The following is a 22,849-nucleotide window of genomic DNA, read 5'->3' as shown; positions in this document are numbered from 1 at the left end:
ATAGTGAGTTAAACACAATAATCCATATTTTAGGACTCCTTAAACAGAAGCTTTCCACACATGGATTTGCTTTGCTTTGCTTCACAACAGAAGCAAACTTACCCAAATGATGGAGAAACCTTTTCCAAAGTAGTAAACACTGGGAATAACTAAAGGTCATTGCAACATCATATTCCAACATCTCCCATATGTTATTCCAGCTTGTTTGAAATAAGGTATCTGTAATTGGAAATAAAAATAGCTTTTAAGTTTTCATTTTGTTTTCTAAATATTTCTTAGCTTAGGGAATTGAAGGTAGATTGGAATACTGACACAGTGAAAGTGATTATACATAAGGATAAAATACCATCATGAAATGTCACCTGGTGTATTTGAGAATACTGTAATAAATCCATGGCCTCTCAAAATTCTGTGTTTGTTCCAATGATCATTTGAAACTTCAGTTGCAGCTAAGCGAACTCAGTTTCTCCTTTTTCAAAAATGTAGCCTTCTTCTACCTTGTGAGCTAAAGGAGGATCTCTATTTGTTGTTATCCATTGAATTGATATGTGACCAGTTCTGATTCCATCCTGCAAAGGGCATGCATCTTAGACAAACCATTATGATATCCTGGTTTTTTGTCAGTTCCCTGTACCAGGGGGTTTTACTACTCTACTCTCTGTCCAGCTGCTAAATTGTGTTCTGAGACAGTCTTACAAGTCTCCTATTATTTTTACATGTAAGCAATCACATAGTTTCCATAAGGAAGTTAATGTTATTGTGAATGGGAAATTGGCTTTCCATGGGACTCTTTCAAAATATGGCCTGATTTATGTAGGGGTTTGAAAACCTTTGTCCTGTGCTGTCTGAGACCTACTATATCAGTATAACAAATTAATGTACAGAAACTCAAAAGAATGGTTGATCCAATGCATGATACTTTGAGGGTGATCTAGAAAGGCCAAAACCCCAGCTTTCCATCCCAATACACTTTCTTCTGTCCTGCCTCATGGGCACCTTTTTAAAAAACTCTTCATGCAAGCAAACTACCAGTAGCTTGGAGAGGATTGCCTCACAGGTCACGTCAGGTTGCGGTAGAGAACACCTCGATAGGGTATCCCTATGTAACTTCAGACACTAAATACAAAAACTTTCTGTTCCAATCCAAAGAGAGACCATTTCTTAATGTCTGCAGAGCTGAACACTGTGTTTGGTAGTGGCAACAAATCTTTGTGGCAATTCATCTCTGCTACAGAATTTTGGAAGGAGTTTCTGTAAGAGGATGCTAATTGGTCTCTCTCTGTTTATAACATGGTTACATCCAATGAAAGCAGACCTATTCTGGGTTTCAGATATTAATAGCCTCTTGAAGTGCTCAGTTATATTGTAGGATAAGATTTGCCAGTACTCCCTTAGGTTAACTTCATACAGTTTGAAAAGTAATTACTTGTGTTTCGATCTTCTATTAAGTCACTTTTACAATTATTGCATAATTGTTTGAATTCCCACTTGGTATCTTTTTAACAGGTGTCCAAGTCTAAAAGTGGTCTTTTTTAACTGAACAGTTATTTTATGAGTGTTTTCTGTAGTTGCTTAGATGTATACACTTGAGATTCTTAATCAAAAAAATATTTTCTTTGCAAGCGCAGGTGCACCAGTCACATTCTGACAGCTTTTCTCACTGACTTCAACGAGCATTTTACCTACATATTGACTGAGCCAAAGCAAAAGAAGTAAAATCAGGACTCAGGCCGATATAATTTCCACCACAGACCACTATTAATTAAAAAGACATCAGAATTAAGAATTAGAAACTCCAACATAGTTAATGTGACACTAAGTTTCCCTTTCAAAATGTACTGTTCAGTTACACTTACAAAATGCCCATACAACTTTACAAGCATATTACATGGGTCGTGTGCAATATAAATTGGGTCGTTGTGTACAAATATGCAGTTAAGCATCTGGTAAACCATTTGTTCATGTAAACAAATTTGCTGCAGAGCAGCATTCACATTTTTGCCCCTATTGCTAATTCTATAAATCAGTTTCTTTATAATATACGTTTAGGAAAAACAACAAATGAAACCAGTGTGACACCTAGCTAAAACTTATCTGAACACCATTTTTGTTGTTATTTTTTTACTGCTCATGATTCCTTAGTTTACCTAGTTATACATCCACCCATAAGTCTGATTGGTTTCAGAGCCTCTTATATGCATGCCAATTCTGTGCATCCGTTTCAGAATGATGGTAACCAAACTGGCTGTGCAGTGGCTTGTGGGCAACGTGTGCGTTTTGCTCTGATCCTGGTTGTTTCCAGAACATGCATGCTCACATCATGCAAAAATATCACACACACCCTCCTCCACTTTTGAACCCTCCCCTCAAATCATTAACCAACAATCTTATAGGTATTAGTAGTAGAAGGGTCAAAAACTGAACGAGTAAAGTGACCAAAATACCATTCCACTTAGGGTGACATTAATTGGGAAACCTGAGAAATCATACACCTGTTTCCCTTCCTGTTGTATCTACCATGCTGATGAATACAGACACATCTATTCTGCATCTCAGTCCATTTTTCAGCCTTGCATCTGGTCACAAACAGTGCTTTATTTTTAAGTAAAAGAATGGTGTTTTCCTAACTTTGTTCCTACTCTCCCTTGGCAGCCACTGCATGAAAGCTGTGGCTTTACTCCTTAGGTATCATTTCTAGGGCAGTGCTCATGGGAAGGCATCAAGTTATCTGAGATAATTGAACTACATGTAGCCAAGTTGGGAATTTTTCCCTTTGTTTGGCTATTCACAGAAATCTCTGCCTAAAGACTTCCTGTACCTGGCAGCTTTTTCTTCCAGCACAAAACCTGTTTGTTTCCAGACACACCTTAAATCCTAAAGACTGCTTTTTAAAATCAGAACTAGATCTGAGAACCTAAACTGATATTGACCCAAAAGTCTTTTCAGGCAATCATAAAAGGAAAATACCTGGAACTGAGAGTGGCTTTCATATTTCTCTCTCTCATCAGGGAAAAATAGAGATTGTCCAAGACGAAAAAAATGTACTAATGCCAACTACTTGCTGGAGTCTCTTCCATCCATGTCTTTTACCAACCACCACAAAGGACAAAGAAAACTACACTTGCACCTTCTTTCTACACTTCAGGATGAACATTCACCTGAGCAATAATAAGATTTGTTGTCATGACTCGCAGTAGATTCTGCTTTTGGACTGTGCTTTCAGAGGCATATAAAGTATAAAATGCTAAATTACAAATGATGATTAAATATGGGTAGACAGCGAAATGTTTATTATATACTATTCTTCTTGAATGATCAGTAACCAGAGCCTGTTACTGATTTTTACAAAATATTCTGAGATCCTAAGTTATAGGTTCAGATTTACAACTACTGAATGTTTATACCCAAATTTAGTCCAAAGAACACCTGAAAAGCACCATATTTTTTTGGAGTGACATGGTATGTCCAGTCTAGTGCAGTTCTTCTCTATAGCCAATTGTAAAAGGAATCTGGTGTTCTTGACAGGAGAATTAAAGGTTGTTCTGGGGTGGAAAAAAACTTGGAAGGGCCCACCCAAAGTTTGGTTCATGAGTGAATAATGTGTATATACCACCACTCTGCTGAAGAAAATGTAGGGGTAAAGTCTTGCCATAGAAATACTTATGGCTGTACCTCCCTGCACTGATTTATTAGTGTCACTTAAGGTAAATATGGAGGGAATGGGGAATGTGTTTTAATTCCCTAGCAAGCTGAAACATAGCAAAGTTCAAATTAAGCTTGGTAACATGCCAGGGAAGTCCTGCAAGTTCTCTGAGCTAGAAACTCACCTCTGGGATCTAAAGTGGGTTACACGGAGGGATAAAAAGGGCCCTAATTAGAGATTCCTGGCAGGAAAAAAGGAAAAACAAAACAACTTAACATTACAATTTTCCTAATTGAGTCTCGCAGTACACAGAAAACAATTTTGTTCGTCTGTCCGTGTGCCTTCCTGCCACAGTCAATTTCCATCCAGAACTCGGCATACTGAGTGCCCGATGCACCATACAAAAAACAAGAACCAAAACGGGGTGGGGGGGGGGGGAAGGCTTGTTGACATGACCACGTCTTTTCCATACACTTCTCTCAGAGGATAACAGAATACAGCGGGTATTCAGTGTTGATCTTAGTCGTGATCCTTTTAGAGACTCAAAGAGTTGTTTATATGATTGGTGCTACTTAAGGGAAAGTCTGTAGCATGTTTAACACAGCTCTGTTTCTAGTTTATTAGTTGGCAGGTGTTGCATGCAGAATGACTGATTCCTGTTTTCTTCAATCCTTCCCAACTTGTGAAAACTTGTAGCTGTGCAGAATGTAACCACTAGATAAGACAGATAAAACAAGAGGTTTTCTCTTTTCTTAGGTGTGCCCCAAAATCTCGTGGAATGTTCCGTATTTACGTGCGTTGTGCGGATGGTCAGAAATTTGGATACTTTAAAATGGAAGCTATTGTTGGATAGACAAGAAGACAGGTAGCATCCTTTGATAATGTGCTACTACTGGTCTGGCAGTACAGTGCCTGCTTTCAGTACTTCCATAAATCTCCACCCGTGTTCCCTTTTCCTGTGCCTTGCAGCTCATTTCCTTTTTGCATAATGTAGCCTTTTCTGTTGAGAAAGTCTGTCTTCTTTTGTTTTGGCAGCCTCACAACAAGTAGAACTGGTTAGGTTGAGGTTGGCTCTTTTTTTTAGCACCAAACTTTTCATATAAAGTCTCCATTTTTCTTTCTACAAGCTGTCACAACTTCTTTTTTCATCCCAGTGACAATGGCATTAATATCATTGCAGAACATCAGTCAAGGCCAAAATGCCCCAATTTGAACCTATGCTAACAATATTATTGTTTTTACTGGTACTGAAAAAGAAATCCATCAGTCCTGTAAAGGAGGCACATAGCTTCTCTAGGAGCACACCATGAAGCCAAGAATACAAAGTCCAGTGTACACTCTGCTCTACTTCTTATGAAGGGCAAAATACTGAAAATACCTGGATCCTGCTTTCCAGAGAACTCAGGAAAAATAGGTAAATGTGTTCTTTAGCTTGCCCAAGTCTCAACAAAATCCCTTTATTCATTTTTGGCTCACTTTTGAAGTTGTTCTCCTGGCACTAACCTCCATGGGAGCTTTTCCTGTCAGTTTTACAGGACTGAACCTTGAATGTAAGATTAGGTAAGTGGCTATGGCCAAAATTGTTCACATAGCCAAACAAGTTTCAGGCTGGCAGGACATTTACAGTAACAGAGTCAGCACACCTTCTCTTCCTTTTGTCAAAAGCCAAAAACCATGAGCTTGACACACGCAACATTTTATAGACTAGACCTCAAGATACCTCCAATTTTACCAGACCCAGATTTCCTGTGTGACATGCTGTGTTACCCAGTATGAATACTATTTATCTGAAAAACAAATACATTCAGCAGCAGCATTGCATACAGTTGTGTCCTGGCTTGAGTTCCACCAAACTAATGAAGAGAAGAGAAATCTTGTGCCATTCCATCGCATTGCATGTGCTCATTGACATGCCCACTGCACATCTTAGATACGTTATTCTTGCCCAAGGAAAAACTAACGGGCATGAGGAACTGCAGCATGGTCAAATCTAAGTCAGAATTGGGGTGCTCACTTTAACACTCTCTTGACAGAAGCAATAGGCCTGTCTCTGCTGCAGGGAAAAATTCCTCTTCAGGGTTAGCATCCAGTGTTCAGATTCCTGAATGTATTTTTTTCAAAAATACCCATAAGCCATGTGCAAGTTATTCCCTCAGTGAGAAGTTGTCCTCAAATTTAACAATCAGAGCAAAACATTTCAGGGCAGATTTTCAAAGACATACCTTGGAATTACCCATATTTTTTTGCATACTGCATGTCCTATAAAATACACACATTGTTTCTCGAAGGCAGAATGAAGAAAAGAGAGGGACGGCCAACTGTGTGACAGAAGAAGTCCACCTGGAAATACAGACTGTCTAGAAAGTGTGGCATCCCAGGAAACGGCCTGGGTAAGGTACCAACTTTCTGGTGTGGCAGGACAGCAACAGGATTAGGCCCTAGACCCTTGCAAGGGCAGTAGTAAGACAACTTTTGCTCAGTTGTTTTTAAATTAGGTTAGAGTCTAGGAAATAGTAAGACTGTTACTTCTTTACTGTAAATAGTTCTTGATATCAGTTCCTATAAATAATGTAGTTTTCATACTACAGGCCTTATCAAAATAGTACACCACATGCAGCAAAATAGACCACGTGCAGCAACTCACTTATCCTCACCCAGCTCAGTGGCTCTTCAGCCAAAAGCTACTGCCTCACCAGCAGTTGTGAGAGGGCTAACAACGGACTTCCCCTGCTGTTTGCAGCCCCAGGGAGAAGGGACAGCCATAAGTCACAGTGTCCGCTTGCTCTGTTCTACCCTGCTTCTATTTTAGCAAGGAAAAAAAAAGATCAGCTTCCCCGCTTAAGATATGCACCCCAATTTTACAAGGCTGATTTTGGGAGAAAGGGTGCATGTGGTATGCAAGTAAATATAGTAAGCACCCAGCTCTCATGGGATGTCCAGCGGCCTTCTGTGGGTTTGAAAATCTTCCAGTTGCAATTGGTAGAAATCAGAAATGATTCATTATTACTACACACATGATTTTGTAAGTGATTAAAAATGAAATATAAGAGTAACAAAGGTTAATGAGATGGAGAGGTCAGCATTTAGATTAATGGAAAAATTCTTGCATTCATCATCTCTATTATAAGTAGTAATTGATCAGGAGTACCCTGCGATTGGCTTACCTCACTGGTGAGCCTGGAGAGGTAGGAATATGGACTGAATCAAGCAGATGACAAAAGTATCATCTATTTAAACCATTGTGAAAATGAAGGAAGTCAAATTATTTGGAGTGGTAAAGGCAAAAGATTGTAACAAACCAACAGACTATAGCAATTCTAAAAAAGAAGTGATGAGATGAATTTAGCTTTATTGGCATCCTTTTAGTCAGTTATTTTTAAAATTAACTTAGAGTCTAGGAAGCGTTGTAGGATCCAGGGCTTCTCTTCATCCACAGCAGGAGCCAACCTTTTTGGCAGATATGCTACAAATTAGCCCACACCCACACCAAACTCACATGCATAAATGCTGTTACGAATAGACTTAAACATGTGATCCTGATATAGTGACCAGAAGATGACCAGCCCCCAAAGCACCAACAAGTGGTACTGACATTAATTGTTTATTATTCTTAGGTGATTTTAAGCCATCAGGTTACAGTTTAAAGGCATGTAGTTGCAAAGGTGATGAAAACATTAACAGGATCAGACACACTGAATAACTGGCAGAGCAGCACAACACTAAAGTTGAAACAAAATTTTAGACAGATAATAAAGCAGCAGCCTCAGTAGATGAAATAATCATCATTGTGGGAGCCCTTCAGAAGTTAAGGAAAGGACTAAGTTCCTAAATAAGGTAAATATTGAGATTTGAAAATAAGGGAATCAAAAATTCTCTTTTCCATCTGTCCTGGAGGGATATTTCATTGTTTTGTGTTGTAAACTTACTTCACCAACTTCTAGGAAAGCAAAACTCTACAAAGAGGCAGCAGTCAAGCAAAACTAAGTCCAAGTCATCAGCTCTCTTCCTTAGTCTAAAATGATCTGGAAATGTAGGTTCACTATGGAAAATTTCTATCACTAATGATCTCATGTTGCTACCAACCCTGTATGCTAGTTATCCAGTTTAATGAAAATATACATTTTTTCAGATCTGTTTTTTGTACTGTTAGCTTCTAGAGACAGATATTTCACTATGTCATGGTCACAGGTAGAGCCGCACTTTACATCCCTTGGGCGTGTCCCGATGAGCGTGCACCTGTGGTTTGTGATTCCTCAAAGCAGTTTGAGGCACCGCAAACAACATGTGGTGTACATGCACTCATTCACTGTACTGCTAATTTGCAGTGTGGTGGTTTTTTTGGTTTTTTGAAAGTGAGAGATCCCAATGTCAATCCCAGCCCCCCCCCCCTTACAAAAAAACCCACTGCTGAAAAAAGTGACGCAGTGGTGCATATGGCCTCCAGAAAGGGAGGGTGGCCAGCTGGAGCCATGCTCTGGCTTCTGGCCAGGCTCCAAGCAGCCAGCTCGGTACTGCTACTGTCCTGGGAGGCCCCCAGGACCCCAGGTAAGGCTGCTAAGGCCAACACAGGTGCTGGCCCCAGCCTCCCCTACCCCACCCAGGTCATTTTGCTATGTGACAGAGTACATGTGCAGCAGCCACTGCTATTTGTCCCATAGGAAACGTGCACCGCTGCACTCGTGCGCTCATTGGGATGCACCCCTTTTGTCCATCCTAAATGTGCCTTTCAGATTACAGGTCTGGCTTCCTTCACCCCTCTCAATTTGGACTTATGCAATTCAACCATTATAGGATGGATCTCCTGCGGGCAGCTCCTTCCCCCTCCTTGCTTCCCAACTAGGCTAACACGGCTGTCTCAACTGTTTGGCATTTAAGCCCTTTTCCTTGGTGAGCCTATGAGAGCTATTGATTCAATGACACAAAGAAATTGTCAATAAAGCATTATTTATTCCTCCAAGGTGCACAGCCTCTAAAGCAAAGTCTTAAAACAATAACGGCTTATACGTGCAAGCTTTGGCAAAATTGCATCTCTGGTCTGGGAGAAGCAGCTTGCCCTGTTGCCGTGTGCTCTAATAGACCCTCTCTGTGTCAGACTCCCCAGTCCTCACCCCAGGAGCAACTGACACTCCCCTTCTTCACTATGCCAGCATCTTTAAGGTTTAGCATTCCCTCTGATGCTAGACTCAGGCACAGGAAGAATAAACTTTGCCAGCCTGGTTGGAACCAAGCAGGGACATTCCCAATTCAATAGCTTCCCCCACCGTTTTTCCCTAAGAAGCTTTATCTCCGTCACTGTAAAGCACTCTCTCTGCTTTCCTCTTAACAACCCATTGTGATCTAACTCCAGGAAGTCAGACTGGGTCTGGGTAATATCCAACAGGGTAACTGAGAGGTTGCACATAGAAGTTGCTCCTTCACGAAACACTGCACTGAGTAGGAAAAAAAAATTGAGGCAGGGTTTTGTTTTTCTGCATGTTTTTTGTTTGTTTGTTTTAATTTAGAGGTAGCGACTAAATTTAGCTTTAATGTAAGCAACTGCAACTCCTACTGATCTCACTAGAAGTTTTGCCGGCTCCTGAATTTGGTTAATAGTCTCTGCTTCAAAAGACAAATTCTACATAATGCCAGTGCAAAGAAATCGAGTGAGAATGCATTGGCTAAATCAAGTCCTCAGGAAATTCAAGACTGATAAAAAATGGAGTTATACAACTGGCAAATTGGCCCCTTTTTAATGTAAGCTTTCATATAATTCTAACATCATTGAAAAATAAGCCTTTTTGGCTTTTGAAAATGTAGTTCATGGATTTTAAACTTTCATTTGGTACTTAAATTCTTTTGTTTTTTAAATATTACATATCAATATTAGCTTTCAAAATAATGGTATAAACTTCAGCATTAGAAAGCATAGAAGGCAACAGGACTTCAGAAAGCTTTTTATTACTTGAACAAATAGGTCAATAATCTAGATGAGTAATAATCTTTCTGCTGAAAAGAACAATAGTCCTTTTATCACTTACGTGAAATAGCATAATCTAGATCAGGCCAAACAGTTTAATGAACCATGAAAACTATGTTTAAGTAACATAAGGATCATATTTAAACTCACAAGAGTTAATAAACTGATTTAAGGATGAGGCTTCCTCTTCTATGCACCATGATGGTTCATAGTATCGAAACACTTAATACTTCGACATCAGTGGTGATATCTACTAAATGGCTAGTCTTAATAAGAACTCTAATTAACTATATTATGGGACAAGTCAAGTCTAGCAAAGATATGTTATTACTGATGCATTTTCTCCGAGGCAAATACGTCTCATCCTGTGCAAGTATGGCAAAAAGTTGGCCCCTTTTTCTATATTCAGTGGTTGGTGTGCTTGTAAGTTAGGTTTCAAAATTTCTTTTCTTCCTAGGATTTAGGGGTAGAGCTTTCAGATGTAATGGGCAATTTGTTTTACAAAGGGGAACCACACTAGGCTAGATGGCCTTTTTCAGAACGTAAAATATATTGCACTTTTTTGCTGTTATTTGGTCTCACTATTATGTATTTTTGAGAAACAAATCTCAACATTTTTTATTATTTAAAAGATTGGAATCAGTCATACGTAATGGACTTTTTAAAGAGTGCTATGTATACATTATATTTTCACACTTCACATACATACATTACATTTTCACATTTCATTGTATGTTACATTACACTCATTCACTATCATGATTTTATAATAAAAATTTAAATGTGCATTATTATTTGTTTATAATTTAGTTACACATAGAGGGATGGCTATCTGTTTCACTAGGCAACTATTCCTTTCTCTTACAACATGGATACAGGTAATCATACTTGACTTCTGTTTGTGCCTTCTCATACACATTAATGACTGGCCTTTTCCACTTGTATCAAGCCAGTGAAGCAAGCCAGCTACAAGTCTGTTTATCCGCCCATTGTGATATACAGTGTAATCCACTCGCATAATGGGAAGGCTGCTACTCTGGAGACGGATCCTGAAGTGATGGATTCCCCGCTGGGTTCCAGGTGACCATTTTTCCCTTCCATGGTTCCTATCTGGGAGTCCAAAAATCAACTTGTCCTTCTCTGGGGCAGCCTCTACCAGCTGTCCACTAAGCATCTTTCCGTTCTAAGGTGTGATCACGGTCACAGACGAGTTAGGTTGCACTGTCACTGCACCCATTCTGTACCTCCTTCTTGGCAGACTTTCCAAGTATCGACCCACTGTTATAAATAACATACATGTGTCTTCAGGTTCTGGACTTCAGCCAAGCAGTCCAGGCCATTAAACACTAAATGAAGATGGATGGTGATATCCCTGAGGAAAAGTGCTCTTATTAAAACCTCACATCAAAATCCACCAGTAGACCAAGAATAGCAGCCTTCGTGGTTCATAATCTGTAGGCGCATCTTTTTTTGTATCCCTTTATACCACTCACACATCTCCTGTCAAAGAAGGAGTCTTAATTTATAGCCTGGAAACCATTCCCATACTAAGTTGTAGCAGTTGCCTGTTCAAAGTAACCAGATAAATCTTTGGGTCATCTGAAACTGGGGAGAGCGGGAAATTACTGGCTGTGCAATCTGTTTAATAAAGCTTTGAAGCAGAGGCACTTGTGGCTTTTGCTTACCTGGCTTCACCTACACTTGTTGGAGTGAAGCAGGCTCATACTCATTACCGTAGAGGGTAGACTGTATTTGTATACCCTTAGCTAGCATATGTATAGGAGTAGTCTGCGATTACTGTTTGTTGCACTAATCATTTCAGAACCACTTTCATTTTCTTCCTTTATGCAAAGAATGTACATAAATCTCATTGCATATGCTAAATGCAGACAGACACAAAAGAGCACAGAGATCCTGACTGAGGGACAGGACTTGCAACCTTTTTGAGATTTGGTTTTACTGAAACTTCACTGCAACATAAACTTCAACCAGAACCTTCTCCTGAGATTAGCTGTTCTTGGCATCTCTACTTCCCTGTGATCCAAACAGCATGCATGTATGCCATTAATATCCTAGTTAGAAATGGCTGAGCCTAGTTGCTAGCATAACTCAGCAGTTACTACTCTGAATCTTAGAGTGCAAACAGACTTTTCCCTTGTGCTACCGTAAACATGAATATGGTGGCACAAGTTGCACACAACAGACATCCTAGCCCCTGGTTGCACTCCAAGTGCCAAAAATTTTGTTGGGACAAAAGGTAGGCAGAGTTTGTAACACCTTAAATAGGAGGATGGCCATTTGCTTATTGCAAGTCATGAGAATACCCCTTCAGGGAATTCTTGTGGCACTTTTACTGGTATAAGTGCTGGGAAACTGGTCTATACCTGTAACCAAGCAGAAGTTTGGCACACATAGACTGCGTCTCCTGTTAGCTACCAACTACACTGCTTACAGAGAACTATGCAATTTAAATCAATTCCGCCCTGGGCTTTTTGAATGTCTCTACCTAGCCAGAGTCACTGCAGAGCTGCAGCAGTAGATAATTACATTCTAAAGATGAGTGTCTATGAATTGGAACAATCATTTTCAAACTGGGGTACGCATACCCCCAGGGGTACGTGCCTACTTATAATAGTGGAGCAGTGGAGCTTCTGATTGGTCCACATATGGTGAGTAATGGCGTTGCTGCGCATTGACATCTATGTTGACACTTTTCCTCCGAAATGAACATGCAGAGACTCATCAGGTACAGGAGCTATGAGCAGCAATATTTTTGCAAGTAAAGGGATACACAACCAAAAGAGTTCGAAAACCACTGTATTAAAAGGATAAGGTTTATGTGGATCAAAAGGGGACAGCCTACTGAGTTGTAGAGATATAGGAACAGTTAATTTTTTCACCCCACAGAGAAATATATTTACATAAAGTGTATTCAGTTTTATATTGAGCTCTTTGCCAAAATCAACTGTACAGAACCTGTACTTTACCTCCAGTGCTGCAAAGGGAATCTTTCAGAATCCAGTTCTGAGAAACAAATGTGTAAGTGGACTCTATTCAGTGATAAGGGAGTTGCTATGCTTTTTCTTTTTGATGCATAAAATAGGGTGGCTTATTTTAAGACACTTTAAAGAACCACAGTAGGTGCTGGTTTTGACCCTCTATATCACAGGTCACCAGCCAGTGGATCTCAATCCACTGGTAGATCTCGGAAACCCTTGGAGTTGATGCGAGGCTGGGGTGGGGGGCAGAGTGCCCGCGTGCATGCATGCGTGTGCTCCAGCCCAGCAGGTCAGTCCGTGGGGGAGGGAAGGGGCAGGGATTAGATCGAGGCCCCCACGGTGAGGGACAGTGCTGCAGAGGCAGGAGCAGGGGTAAGTTGAGTGGTGCCCTAGCCAGGGGGGAGGACTTACCTGCTGGGGAGGAATGCCCCCAAATAATTTTTTCTCCCTCTGCCTCGATCTGCCCCCCACTTCCCTCCTCACAGACTTAGCTGCTGGCTGGGGTGGGGCAGGGGAGGTGGTAGTGGTGCATGGTAGATCTTGAATTGCTTTTAAATGACAAAGGTGATCTCCTACTTAAAAAGGTTGGAGGGCACTGCTCTACATGTAGGGTATAAACAGATCTTTGTCATCTTTTTTGGATTCACAATCCTAAACATCTACTAATAAAATTCAGTCTGTACCTGGCCTCTGTGGACAGCTTGTACTCCACAACTCCCCTACTTCTGTGTCCCAAATGACCATGGGTGAAATCCTGGCTGTATTAAAGTCAAAGTATTTTTTGACTGGATAAGTCCTGAGGAATCTCTGAAGAGTCAACAAAGGCTTTACTGTTTGAGGTTATGCATTTGTATACTGCAGAGTTAATTAGTTTCCACTTAAAGCCCAAGTGATCAAGTTTTGTTAGGGAGAAACAAGGAATTACTCCCTCTCTCTGCATGCATCTCTAGACTTCTTTTATACCTGTCTAAATATCTCCAAGGTACCTGTTTTAGTCTTTGAGCCCTTAGTGGAAAGCTTTTAAAAGAATATTCCTTGACTATTTTTTATTCCTGCTTCCAGCAGCTCTTCCTTCAAGTTCTCTATCCAAATTTTGTTTTATTTGGATAGTTAAATGGCTTTATGGGTTACAGGCAGACCTGGGCTTACAACGTTTCTAGTTACAATGTTTCGCGCTTACAGTGTTTATAAATTGACACCCTGTTTCAACTTTGTGACATCAGTTTCAACTTTACAACGCTTGATCTGATGCCACACCAGGCCAGCAAACAAATTTGTTGCATCGCCCATCTCCCTGGAGAACATCTGTCCAAACTTTCTTGGACATTTTCTTTAAGAAAGCAGACAAGACTCCAGAAAAACCTGCAGCTGAGAATCCTGAAAAGACTCCAGCCAACAACCCTTCAAAAAGTCCAGCTGAGAGCCCTTCAAAATGTCCAGCAAAGTCACCTCAAAGAAGTCCTTCCAAATAAACACGATTGCTATTTACAATATAAATATCTGAATATATATTTATTCATACATATTGAATATACTATATATGAATACTATATATTACTCATTTATAATGGATTGAGTACAAAATTCTGGGTTATTTTTTGGTGAAAATAGGGTATCGGACCTTGATTCAGGAACCAATCCCCCATTTATAACGTTGTTTCCTGTGAGAAAATTGGTTCCAAGTTGCAACATTTGGACTTAAGATGCCATTTTCAGGAACTTTGTGTTGTAAGTCCAAGGACTGCCTGTATTCCCTGGGCATCTGCATTTCAGTCCTGTTATTGCCTTGTTTAACTTGATCAGGCAGCCCAGAATCTCTAAAATCAGACAAATTTAAGAAATTCTGTTCTGAAAATGTTTAAGGAATAATGCAACAAGTGTCTAATTCCTAACTGATTCCACTAGTTGATATAGCCTTCAAAAGAGACATGACAATGCTAATACTATGTACCATGAATATCATTATTTGATAGAAGTCTTATGAAACAAAATCAAAAAATAATATAATATTGAAAATGTATAATATCACCTATAATAAATCCACGGTAATCACTGTTACTTTACTATTACTTTAGAATGCAAATGCTGCACCTGAATTCTGACAAATGCTTTTAAGCAATTTCCAAGCAATTTTAAGCAATTTCCTGACAAAAAGCAGCCAGTTATTTTTTTTAAATCTTAGAAACAGAAGGTTCATTATTCACTAAGAGCAGAAATCAAACAAAATTGCTATACTTCTAAATGTTTTATTTGGATTCAAGTCAGTTAAAATAATCCAAATTATATTATTTTAATATAGGTCAAAATATTTGGTTGCAGCTGTGTTCTCCATGCCAGACTTTCATCTGGGAACAACTTTCTGGTTTAGGGGGGTTAGCAAAAATCAAAATTTATAGGAAAAAAAAAAAAAGTGGGCTGACCCCTTATTACCAGGGATCCATGTTTTCTGTTTGCGACAGAAAAACATTTTAAAACCCTGATTTTCTCATTTTAAAGAGAAAAACGTGGCTTAAGGTGGGTTTTCCCTTGCAGGCTGGCAGAGTTCCAGCCTGCAATGGGCTGGGGGAAGCGGGAGGAGGGCAGTCAGCAGGGGGACATCATGTGCATGTGCACACATACATATGCACATGGCCACCAGGCAGCCTGGAGAACAGCTCTCACTGGTTGTGGGGGTGGGAATTGAGGTCCTCATAGGGAAGGAGGGAGAAAATTAGGCAGGGCTGGGGCTATGGTTGCTGCCCAGCCTGGATGGCGCATGGGGCTTCAGGCCGCCACAGGGCCCAGGCAGGGAGCAGGACAGGGCCACAGGCAGCTTATCTAGGGAGTCGGGGGGGCTGGGTCCCTGCCACTACATGCACTCCCAGGGGAGGTCTGGGAGGTACGTGCCCCCCAGATTTGTGCGCAAGGCAGATGCAGGCTGCCCACTGCAGCCTAGAGGCCAGAACCCGGTGTGGCAGGGCAGAGTGGGGCAGGGAAGTTTGGTGCCACTGCCACGAGCCTCACACTGCCCTGGTGGTGTGGTGGCCCTGCCTGCCTGGCAGCAGCAAGGAGGAACAACTCCATGCTGCCATCCCCACTGCTGCCAGGCAGGCAAGGATCACCTCGCCAAAGCAGTGGGGCTCATGGTGGCAGCACCAAGCTTCCCCAGTCTGCTCTGCCCTGCTGCGCCGGGTCCAGCCCACTGTAAGGAGCAATGGCATGGGCAAGGAACTGGTATATCAGAGCTGCTTAGTGTCACAAAGCAGTGAGGGGGAGGAGGACCTGTGTCTTGTTGAGCAAAGGAGGCAAGGAGAGCTCTGATTTCCATGATAAACCAAAAATCAAACACCAAAATTTATAGGTATTTAGAATTTATTTTACTCTAGTGATTGAGGCACTGGTAGCCTTCTAAATTTCTTTAAACATGTAAATATATCAATAAAACATTGTGTTCAATTGATACATTTACATAATATACACCTACACATATAGTGGCAGTTGATTTTAATTGCAGCTTTGGGGTTTTTTAATCAGAGAATTTGCGATTTTTAAGCAGAAAACAAGCCAGGATTCCTTCTTATTACATTAACTCTAGCTGGTGTTGCTGTAATAAAACAACTTACTACAATAAAGTACAACTCTGCCAAAGACCAGTAGGGCAAAAGGTTTACATGTTTGTTCATTGTAGACATGGCCCATTACCTAGCAACACGTTCAGATTTAAAATAAGTAATACAAAGGTACCAAAATCCTGTATATATTGTAAGACCATATGAACCGAATGCCTCTTCCTTATACGCCCAGTGAACAATTAGGGGCCCAGTCTTAAAAGCAGCTGAGACCCTTGAAATCCCATTGATCACAGGATCAGGCCCCAAGTTAAATTAAAACAACTGAGTATGAGAAAAGTTAATCCTTTATTGCCCACATAACTGAAATCAGTTTGGCAGTCACCTTTTATTGAAGTTGCTTATGAATAGGCTGGACTGTATTTAGGTTGCACAGTATAGTTGAGAACTGCAGGGACAAATATAATCTGTTCTAGTTATTAAAACTTATAAGGAGCCAGTCTCACATGATCCTTTTAAAACTATATATACAAGTAACATTAATAATACCGGGCACTGAATATCCTATTATATGTGTGTTGTGCAAACATTAACTGTTTAGCCAACATAGTTGCTGTTTAAGGTGGAAAAGTTAACACAAGCAATTTCATAAACAGCCACCAGCTTTGACTGCCACTTTGATGCACCTAGTTCTCAGCAAAGATTTTGTATACTGGAATGTGTATTTTTTCATATGGTAGCTTGGTGGGCTTGTTAAATAAGCATGTAAAGAGAGAGCACCTCTCTGTCAAAAAATATAGGTCTGAAAAAAGAGCTGTTGAATCCAACTGTAATACTCCTCTAAAGGATTCATTTATGAACAGCCTCTTTAAAGTGACAGAGGTTGATTGTTGTAGATAACTAGTAGAGAGTAAAAGAAAGTTTGGTAGAAAGAATTAATTTGAAGCAATGTGCTGTAACCAGAAAATGAGTTCTCAGTATTGTAGTGGCTGGGCTACCTCGGACTCATGGCTAATGCTGGGGAGGGGAGAAATTAAATTAAGTTCCATGTTATCACGTGCTCAGGACATATTTTAAACTTTTCATCTATGGAGCTGTTGCCATTGTCTCTACCAAAAGTGAGTTTTGAGAGGAAATTTATAACTAAACCCTTCACCCATTTTAGAGTTTATCATTATAAAATATTTTATGAGTAAGTTATGTTATATGACAAGCATGATTTAATGGCTGAACTGTGAAACTGTAAACTTGGCATGTAAAGCAGATCCCAGTTAGCAGTATGTTAACTTTGAAAATGCAGATTTTAAGAGACTGTTATAAATATTTGAAAATACAGGACTGAACATACAGATGGAAAATTACACAGTAGTGTTGCCAACTGTTGTGATTTTACTGCAAGTATCACAATATTTGCTGATGTCTCAGTTCCTGGACTATGATTATGTACACAGCTTATTTTGTTTTTAAGTAAGATTATTGTCCTTATAATTGTTGAGAAAAATTGAAAATAACCCTAAGGGCTCAAAAACAAAATCAACGGTTTTTTTTAATTGTTATTTTTAAGCCAATCTCATGAGTCAAGGCCTCCGCTTTTGAACACTTGGCAGTGGCATTATAGCATTGCAAGCCATGTACGTCAAACTTTTTAAACTCATCCTCCTCCCCCTTTGCAAAATGCTGGCTCTTAGGTTTCACTCTACTTTTGACTGTAGAAAAATACTAAAGCAATTTTTCTATGGCCAAGAACTCAGACCACAACAGATCAGAATGTTTGTAACACTGTGGATTCCTGTGTGACATCTCTGGATTTATCTTGTGAATCATATTTGCTTACCTAACAGTGCTAAAGATGTGTGGCAACCTGCAGCCCCCTTGAAAGGATCTCAAGGCATCTCTGGGTGCCATGATACCCTGGTTGAGAATCACTGAAGTGGTTCTTCTGAAGTGCAGAGCAATGACAAATCTCATAGAATCACAGAAGACTAGAACTGGACCTCAGTAGGTCATCTAGCCCAGTGGTTGTCAACTGGGTTGTGCATACCCCTAGAGGTACTTTAAAAGGTCCTAGGGGGTATGCAGACCTAATGTGTCTGATAAATGCCACGTGCACGCACATAGCAGAGAGCAGCTAGGTCCAGCTGGTAAGTGTGTTGTGAAGGGGCTGGGGGGCAAGGGGGCAGATTGAAGCCCCAGCAGTGGGGGAGGGAGTGAGGCAGGGGCAGGGACTACCCAGCCACGGCAGGGCACTGGACTGAGCCACATGGGGGGTGGCTCCTGCTGCTGCATGCACCCCAAGAGGGCATGGGGGGCATGTGCCCCAGGTCTGTGTGGGGCAGGGCGGGATGCCGCTTGGGGCTGGGGCTGCACTGGGCTCTTCCTAGCGGGGGCTGGGTTGCGCTTGGGGCTGGCAGTGGCAGCACTGGGAGGGGTCTACAGGAGGGGCTGCAGCCACCCCAAAAATTAACCATAGGCCCCCTAATAGCTTCCTCCCAGCACTGCCGTCACCCACCCCTGCACAGCCTGGCCCAGACCCTGCCAGGAACAGCCCAGCGCTGGCCCCAACCCACAGCTGTAGCCTGCCCCACCCTGTGCACAGATCCAGGGGCACACACCTCTCCATGCCTTCCCAGGGGTGCACACAGCACCGGGAGCTGGGGTGGAGTGTGGGACAGAGCTGCAGCTCATCCAGGGGTCGAGGGAGAGGGATGGTGGCTCCTGCTGCTGCGTGCACTCTGGGAGAGCATGGGGGCATGTGCCCCCTGATCTGCGCTGGGCAGGGCAAGATGCCACTGCAGGCTCAGCCTGGGGCTGCATCGGGCTCTTGCTGGTGCGGGCTAGGCCAGGCTGTGTTCAGGGCAGGTGCCAGCAGCACTGGGAGGGGACTACAGGGCAGCTACAGCCACTCCAGAATTCACTGTATCCCCCCCATAGCCCCTTCCCAGTGCAGCACAGCCCAGGCCCTGCCAGGAACAGCCCAGCGCCAGCTGGCCCCAGCCCACAGCAGCAGCCCGCCCTCCCCCATGCCCTCCTGGGAGCATGCATAGCTGTGGAAGCAACCCTGCATGGCTCAGTCCTGCACCCCATCCCAGATGGAAAGCCCCTGCCCCAGCCGCACTCCCTCCCCTACCACTGGCCAGCCCACCCATGCAAATCTGGTGAGAGCCACCATCCCCTCCCCGCGCCTCCTGGACTAGCTGCTTGCAGCTCCATCCTGTGCTCTGCCTCAGTTGTGCAGCACCAGCCCCAGCTCCACTCCCTCCCTTACCTCAGGGTCCCCGATCTAGCCTAACCTACAATGCAAGATTATTTCTGACTAACACTTCCCAGCCAAGTGTTTATCTAACCATCTCTTAAAATCCAAAGATAGAGAGTCCACAACTTCTCTAGGTAGTGTGTTCCAATGCTTAACCACTCTCGTAGCAAAGAAGTTCTTCCTAATATTGAACCTAAATTTTCCTTGCTACAATTTAAGACCATTGCTTCTTGCCCTGTCCCATGCAACCACAAAGAATAGTCTCCCATCATCCTCTTTATACTCAAATACCTGTTCAGGAATGTGAAGAGTTCTCTCATTCAAACTCCAGTTTGCTTAGTTAGTAAAATCTGTGCTTAAAGTCAGGTGCATACTTAATTTTCTGAATTAGGTACAAAGACAAGATAGACACCTTAACTTAGGAAAGTATGTTTAAAGCTCATTCTCAAGTTTAAGAACAAGTTGAATGCTTATTGAAGAAATGGAATCCATATGTATACTTATGTGCTTTTAGAAGATGATGTGTGTGCTGGTACAAGTAATTAAATTACATCACTATTTGGGAGTAGACATTTACCTCCATATGCTGCAGCAGGATAAGTTTGTAACCTTGAGAAGCTTAATAAGTTCAGATCAAGAAATGGTGGATCCTAAAAGTGAAGCAGATTGCTTAGCTCTAGAATAATATTGTATTACCCCAGCAGCTGCACAAGCTCACTAGCTCCAAGAGCAAGACAGTCATAAGATCCACAGGTCCTGCCTGAACAAACACCTTGTAGAAAATTCCTGCCCAAAAGCCCTCTGACTATCTAAGCTCAGAAACAACCTCATAATTTCCCATTCTCACACAGCAGTGAAGTCAGTTTGTTTAAATGTCTTTGTTACTGGGGCCTTTGGCACATGTTTCAGCACTATCCTGAATAGGAATCCTCTCCCAAATTGGGACCCAGGTTAGGATGCCATCCTGGTTTGTTTAGGGTTATGTAATACGTATCTCTAGGATCACCCCAACACCTCAGGATTTTGCCACAATGGAAATCCATTGAGGTCTCCCCATGCAGATTTGAATCCTGCCAACTATGCCAACATGACAAAACCCTGAAGCGTTGGGGTACTCTCAGAGAAACACTCTAGGTTTGTGTAAGATGACTGCTCCTCCACTCCACTCAACGTATATGGCCCACGTTACAGTTTTGCCCAGTAATTACAATTTATCGCAGGCACATCAGTCAAATAACAGAAAAAAACATAAGAGCTATTACATAGAAAGAGAAAGCGATCAAGTGTTTTGACAACAGAATATGGTCAAACAAAACAGACCCTGCCTTTGGACTACCACCTAGACCTCATATAATTTCTATGGAAATCCTCCACGGTCAACCTCCCCTCCGTGTACCTCCAGCGGGGACACAACATTCCCCCAGCCCCGTCCCCACCTACCAGAGCATCCTCTCAAGCGTCCCTGTAGCTCTGTGACACCTCGCACCCAGCACTAATCAGGCACAGATGTGCTTTCCACTAGACTTCTCAGCTTTAGCCATTGAATTGAGCTTTCCAAATCTCTTCCTTTATACTAGGGAAAAGGTTTGCTTGCATAAACTTACTTAGATACAAGGCACAGTGGGTGCATCTACACATGCACTTTAATGCACATTAGCCTATTTTAATGCACATTAAAGCATCACAAAAAAAATTGTGGGTGCTTTTACATGTGCTCTGGGAATAGAGGGGGCAGCACTTTAATTGCAGTGGTTTGACAAGCTTTAGTTCAAGTGCCCCTGCTGCCATTTTGAAGTGCAGGGATGCTGATATACAAGATGCGGGAGGCTGCTGGAGCACGGCAGTTACCATGTTCCAGCAGACTCAATTAATCGAGTCTGCTACGATGCATTATAATTACAGTGTGTCAGAGCTGCCTCTGTGCTCTTGTACAGGCACCCAGAGGTACTAGATCTAATCCACATTACCTGAGTGCATTAAGTGAATGTGCAGATGCTCCCACTAGTATGTAATCAGTACAAATACACAAGAGGGAAGCTCCTGTATTGTGCCTCCAGAGCTTGAGCTCTTAGGGTTGGCATTCAGCTTTTGCAGAGAGATCAGAAAAGGGAGTTGTCCCTCTCCCTAGGACATGATGCTATTCTGTTGCACATACCAGAGTTTCAGGACTGCAGTAGCCCTTCCATGTACTGAGCTACCTCAGTCAATGGGAAATAATCAGGAAATTCATATATGCCCTTATCCACTGGTGCCACTCAGCCTCCAAAACCAGCTCTACAGAGTTGTACACCTCTGCACTGGCTTCTACAATCCTAAGATTCACTTTTGCACATTATCAGAGTCCTGTTCCCAAATGCTACTGCTCCCTGTATTGGGATTTTCCCAGTACCCTATGGTGCCTAGGAAAAGGATCACACAATATGTTTGTCTACCATATTCATATAGAATTATTCAGCCTAGAACGTAGCAATGTAACATCTATGAAAGCTGTAAAATGTATTCTCTCTCGTAATGAAATGCAGCCCACAACCTTGCATTGACAAGGGGAAAGGGAGATGGTGTCAGAAGAACTGAAAAGAGTCGGAACAAGTCAAGAGCCAGAACAGAGGTGCAGGAACTGCAAAAAAAGGAATGTAAAATTGAAAGGAGCAGAGGGAGGATGAAGGGATGAGCAAAATAAAGAGAGTTCTGAATTTTAAACAAAACAATCATACAGCTTAAATTTCTCTCTTTACATAAATGCATTTCACTGGTACTAACAAAAACTGAACTGAACATAGTTGTACAACATGCCCTTCTCCTTTACTCTTTCACCAAGTCCTAAGAAATAGAATTTTTCAGAAAAGATGTTCTGACATCTAGGACAGGGATCAGCAGCCTATGGCCTGCAGGACAGATTGAGCCCATAAAGTGACTGGATTCAACTTGTGAAGGTCTGATCAAGTCCACATTTTACTAAGGGCATCTTGATTCCCCAGCTGTTTACTCAAGTCCATGTTTTGTTAATGGCACACTTATGGACACTCCAGCTGGGTGCTATAGTTCTTGTTCTTCCCTGCTAGAAGGTCTGCCCACTGTCACTGGAGCAGATAGCAGGGGAAAGTGCCTTATTCCAGGCTCAAAGTTGGACCTTTTTGAACATAAAGGTCTTCGCAGAACCTGCCACAGGCACTCTAATTATTCATTCCAATGACTGCAGATGCAAAAACCTTAGAAACAGTTTTCAGTTAGCTATTTTGAAAACCTGGGGCTTGTAGGCATTGGTGCCTTGTACCATATTCACGATTTCCAACATTAAGGTCTCAGCTTTGTAAATGGAGTCCTTTGCCATACTTACACCTTTATGCTTTTTCAACAAGCAGCAACTCTACCCCTCCTTCCTATCTCTTGTGCCATTATGCAAACTGATAGCACAATTCACATAAATAAGTCTGCAAGTAGCATCATTAA

General features: G+C 41.8%; 1 protein-coding gene and 1 long non-coding RNA gene across 4 annotated transcripts in view; one reads left to right on the top strand and one right to left on the bottom strand.

Moving 5' to 3' along the window:
* Positions 1-22,849, top strand: part of SLC7A10 (solute carrier family 7 member 10) — an 81,538-nt gene that overhangs the window by 7,109 nt on the left and 51,580 nt on the right. The gene's annotated exons all lie outside the window — the stretch shown is intronic.
* The window catches only part of LOC109284476 (uncharacterized), a 311,532-nt gene that overhangs the window by 255,963 nt on the left and 32,720 nt on the right, over positions 1-22,849 (bottom strand). For 2 of the 3 annotated variants that reach the window (XR_002091955.2, XR_009455288.1), the window contains exon 3: positions 103-219. The exons of the other annotated variant lie outside the window; for it this stretch is intronic. This is a non-coding gene — a long non-coding RNA (uncharacterized LOC109284476). The remainder of the gene's footprint in view (positions 1-102; positions 220-22,849) is intronic. 3 annotated transcript variants of the gene reach the window in all.

Source organism: Alligator mississippiensis, chromosome 10, assembly GCF_030867095.1.
Source record: "Alligator mississippiensis isolate rAllMis1 chromosome 10, rAllMis1, whole genome shotgun sequence".
Lineage (NCBI taxonomy): Eukaryota > Metazoa > Chordata > Crocodylia > Alligatoridae > Alligator > Alligator mississippiensis.
The sequence above is the reverse complement of the archived record's forward strand: the minus strand, read 5'-3'. Positions and strand labels throughout refer to the sequence as shown.